Here is a 5000-nt window from a genome sequence, read left to right as displayed (position 1 = left end):
TCTTTTTCCTATCTCTTTGTTGCTGTCTATTTCTTTCCTTCTCTAGTTCTTCCTTCCTTGGTGTTTTACTTTCCTTTGGTACATTGTTAAAAGTGACCATAGATTTTTTGTTTTGTTCTTTGTTAGCCTTTATTTTTCACCTAATTACTTTTTCCTATCTCTTTTTCTCTCTCTCTCTCTTTCTTTTTTTATCGCTAATGGGCGCTATGTGATTTCTTTATGTTTTTTTTTCTCCTAATTCCACTTCTCATCTAATCGTTTTATCCAATCATTTCAAAACTCTTCACGATTATTTATCAACTTTCCGTTTCCATTACTTTTTTTTAATTTCCTGATGTCATTTTTTCATCCGTTCGTTGTCTCATTTTTCCTCCTAGTCTCATCCTCTGCTGACTCATCTCTTTTTTCTGTTTGTGTTTTGTGTCGAGTAATTTCCTGTCAGCTTTCAAAGAACCTTCACTTCACTATTTTTCCTCTGTTTTTACCCTCCTCTATTTTTTTTCTTGGGGTCAGGGGGGGAGGGGGGGGAGGGGGGGAGGGACTATACCACTGCAGGAGTAATCACCCACTTTCTAAAATAACCTTCTATTTTCCTCTATTCATCTTATTCATTTATGCCTCCTTTCTGAAACATATGAAAGAATGTTTTACGAGCAATTGCCAGCGTTCACATTTCTCATTTTAACAACTGACATTTTTCCCTCTGGTTGTATTTTCTCCTTTTATATTTCTACTCGTGTCTCTTTTGCCAAGAACGCTGGGAAAAAAATATCTAACAATTCTCTCCCTTCCTTTTAAAGCTGTGTCATATTTTTCTTTATTAACAACACAAAACAAATTACTATATAAACAATACATATCACATTTTCATTACTAGTCTCCACCACCGTTACCAGATTATCGTACTCAGAGCATAGTATTTATCGGCTTTTGACGCCTAACTATTGCCAAGAAACATCAGGAATTAACTATTTTAACGATAAATATAAATGAATCTAGTAATTGGGGCCCAGGAGATAGATTTTGGGTGGAAGCTGGTAAATTTAAGAGGCTGAGTGCGACAATCTGGCATCGTTGTCCTGCACTTCCTTTCCTGATGAGTAAAAAAAAAAAAAAAAAAAAAAATGAGATAGTTTACAAAATAGATGACATAGTTTAGTAGCAATTCGTTCATTTCAACGCTTCCCGGCTCCTCCACTTCCTTTTCTATTGAGAGTAAAAAAAGAAGGATAGTTTTCAAAATAATATACAGAATCAGTTACTTTCATAAGAACATAAGAACGTAAGGAGTCTGCAATAGGCCGGTTCTTCTGATAGTTGATGGGAAGACTTTCAACAGTATTACCGGTAGGGGGCAGCACGGTAATAAGGATCTCCACTGTCTGTAGTCAAGCCGTTTCTCCAGACACAGGAAGAGATATACAGAGTCACAGAATAGAAGAGTTTTCCCAGTTTGATCGCGGCGCCATGTTGTTATCAAAAGAGCATCGGAAAATTATAATTGATGCATATACAAGTTTTTTTTTTGTGCTTAGGTATCATCAGGATCTCAAAGTATCTAGAGACCCCCCCAAAAAAACCTTCGGTATCATCATCTATTTGAATTTCGCGCGGTTCTACGGGTGCTGCCCCCTACCGGTAAAAATGTTGAAAGTCTTCCCGTTAACTATAAGAAGCCGGGGAAAATAGATATGAAAGTTACTGATACTGTATGTTATCTATTTTGAACTCTATCTTTCTGTGATTAAGGCGGTCAAACTCTCCTATTCAATGGCGCTGGTGGGGAGAAGTTACAGCGCCGCCCTCTGTACTGAAGCGGCTTGGAAGGTCCCCCAATATACTCTCCGTTAGACCCTCCTCCTTTCAGACACACGAGAATGCATAGTCGTAAATGAGCACACACACACACACACACACACACACACACACACAAACGCACACACACAGGCTCCCAAATGACTGTATGGTGATATTCAATTTAGATAATACAGCGGAGGGCAAAGGACACACACACACACACACACACACACACACACACACACACACACACACACACACACACACACACACACACACACACACAAACTTAAACAAAAGACAAATACACATAGATTGATAGATAGATAGATAAAGACATAGAAATAGCTAGATATAAAAAGAGAGAAAAAAAAAGAGGTTAGTAGAGGTAGAGTAGGTAAAAAAAAAAACCAGGTAAATAGACGCTCAGGTAAGTAGGTAAGGAAGCAGGGTAAGAGCCCAGGTAGGTAGGTAGACACAGGTGAGTAGACACAGGTGAGTAGACAGGCTAATGAGGGCGGCAGGTGAGGTAGGTCGAGGCGTGTGCTCACCTGCGCCTGGCCGAGCTAACGAGGGTCATCAGGGCAGTCAGGTGGGGGGGGGAGCAGGTGAGTGAATGAAACAGGTAAACGAACGCTCATCGCCGGAAAACGGAGGAGGAAAAGAGATGGAAAACAGGAGAATAAACGGAGAGAAAGAGAAATGGGAGAGAAAGAGGAGAAAAAGATGAGAAATGGAGAGAAACAGGAAGAGAAACAGAGATGGAAGAGAAACGGGAGAAAAGGGAGGAGAAAAAGATGAGAAAAGGAGAGAAACAGGAAGAGAAACAGAGATGGAAGAGAAACGGGAGAAAAGGGAGGAGAAAAAGATGAGAAAAGGAGAGAAACAGGAAGAGAAACAGGGATGGAAGAGAAACGGGAGAAAAGGGAGGAGAAAAAGATGAGAAATGGAGAGAAACAGGAAGAGAAACAGGGATGGAAGAGAAACGGGAGAAAAGGAGGAGAAAAAGATGCGAAAAGAAGAGAAACAGGAAGAGAAACAGTAATGGGAAACAGGAGAATAAACGAAGAGAAAGAGAAACGGGAGAAAAGGAGGAGAAAAAGATGAGAAAAGGAGAGAAAGAGGAAGAGAAACAGAAACGGGAGGAAAGGGAAGGGAACAGGAGATGAAACAGGATAGATTAACGAAAGGGAAACATGAGGAATAAGAGAAAAAAAACAGATGAAAAACGGGGAAAGAAAACAACAGAAACAAACATGGAACAGTAGAAAACGGAAAATAGGAGATGGGAAAACAGGAGAAAGTGAACGGGAAATAGACAGGAGACGAGAAAAAAAAACGGGAAACAGAAACAGGAGGAAAGGGAAGAGAAACTTGAGAAACGGGAGAGAAAAACAGAGAAATAGATAAGAAACAGGAGAATAAAGATGGAAAAACAGAAATGGAAAACAGGAGAGAACACGAAAAAGGAACAGAGAAAAGAAACAGGAGAAAAAAATGAAGAAAAACAGAGAAAGTGGAAGACGAAAAACAGGGAAAAGAAAACGATAGAGGAACAGAGTTGGGAAACGGAGAAGAAAGTGTAAGGAAAACAGATGCGAAACAGAAGGGAAAATAATAATAAAACAGATGAAAAACGGGAGGAAATGAAAGAGAAAAACATGAGAAAAGAGAGAGAGAAAAAAACAAAACAAAAATAACAGAAGACGATAGAGAAAGAGATGGAAGACATGAAAAAGAAAAACTGAAAACGGTAAAAAAAAACGGGGAAACAGAGGAAAAACGGTAAAAAAACGGGGAAACAGGAAAAACGGGAAAAAAACGGGGAAACAGAGGAAAAACGGTAAAGAAAACAGGGAAACAGAGGAAAACGAGAAAAAAACTGGGAAACAGAGGAAAAACGGTAAAAAAACGGGGAAACAGAGGAAAAACGGAAAAAAACGGGAAAACAGGAAAAACGGTAAAAAAACGGGAAAACAGAGGAAAAACGGGAAACAGGAAAAACGGGAAAAAAAAACGGGGAAACAGAGGAAAAACGGGAAAAAAACGGGGAAACAGGAAAAACGGTAAAAAAACGGGGAAACAGAGGAATAACGGGAAAAAACGGGGAAACAGAGGAATAACGGGAAAAAAACGGGGAAACAGGAAAAACGGGAAAAAAACGGAGAAACAGGAAAAACGGGAAAAAAAACGGGGAAACAGAGGAAAAACGGTAAAAAAACGGGGAAACAGAGGAAAAACGGAAAAAAAACGGGGAAACAGAGGAAAAACGGGAAAAAAACGTGGAAACAGGAAAAACGGTAAAAAAACGGGGAAACAGGAAAAACGTGAAAAAAACGGGGAAACAGGAAAAACGGTAAAAAAACGGGGAAACAGGAAAAACGGGAAAAAAACGGGGAAACAGAGGAAAAACGGGAAAAAACGGGGAAACAGAGGAAAAACGGGAAAAAAACGGGGAAACAGAGGAACAACGGGAAAAAAAAAGGAAAAAACAGGAAACAGAGGAAAAACAGGAAAAAACAGAAACAGAGGAACAACGGGAAAAAAAAGGAAAGGGAGAAAAAGAAAAACGAGAGAGAGAGAGAAACAGAGAGAGAGAGAGAGAGAGAGAGAGAGAGAGAGAGAGAGAGAGAGAGAGAGAGAGAGAGAGAGAGAGAGAGAGAGAGAGAGAGAGAGAGAGAGAGAGAGAGAGGAGGTAAAAAAAAGAGGTAAAAAATGGAGAGCCTCAAGTTAGGGAGCGAGTGGAAACAAAAACAAAAGGACACAGAAAAAGAAAAATTAAAAAAAAATAGAAGTGGGGGAAGAGGAGGAGGGGAGAATAAAGGGGAATAGAAAGGCTGCAAAGGATTGAAGCAACGAGACAAAAGAAAGGTGGAAAATAGAAGGATGGAAAGGAGAAAGAAAGAGAAAAGGAAAATACATGAGTGGAAAAAAAAGTGTCCAAAGAGTCAGAAAAGGAAAAGAGAAAAGAATTAAAGAAGAAAGAAAATACATGAGAAAACAGAAGACAATCAAAGGCAAAAAGAAGGAAAGGATAAAAAGGAAGAAAATACAGGTGAAAAGGAAACAAAGAAATAGGAAAAGAGGGAATAGAGATTAAAAGGGAGAGAAAGAGAAAGAAAGAGGACGAAGGGAAAGAAGATGAAAAGGAAAGAGGCAAAGAAGAAAGAGAGAAAAACAGAGATGATAGAAAGATGGAAAAG

This window comes from Eriocheir sinensis, chromosome 63 (assembly GCF_024679095.1).
Source record: "Eriocheir sinensis breed Jianghai 21 chromosome 63, ASM2467909v1, whole genome shotgun sequence".
Taxonomy (NCBI): domain Eukaryota; kingdom Metazoa; phylum Arthropoda; class Malacostraca; order Decapoda; family Varunidae; genus Eriocheir; species Eriocheir sinensis.
The sequence above is the reverse complement of the archived record's forward strand: the minus strand, read 5'-3'. Positions refer to the sequence as shown.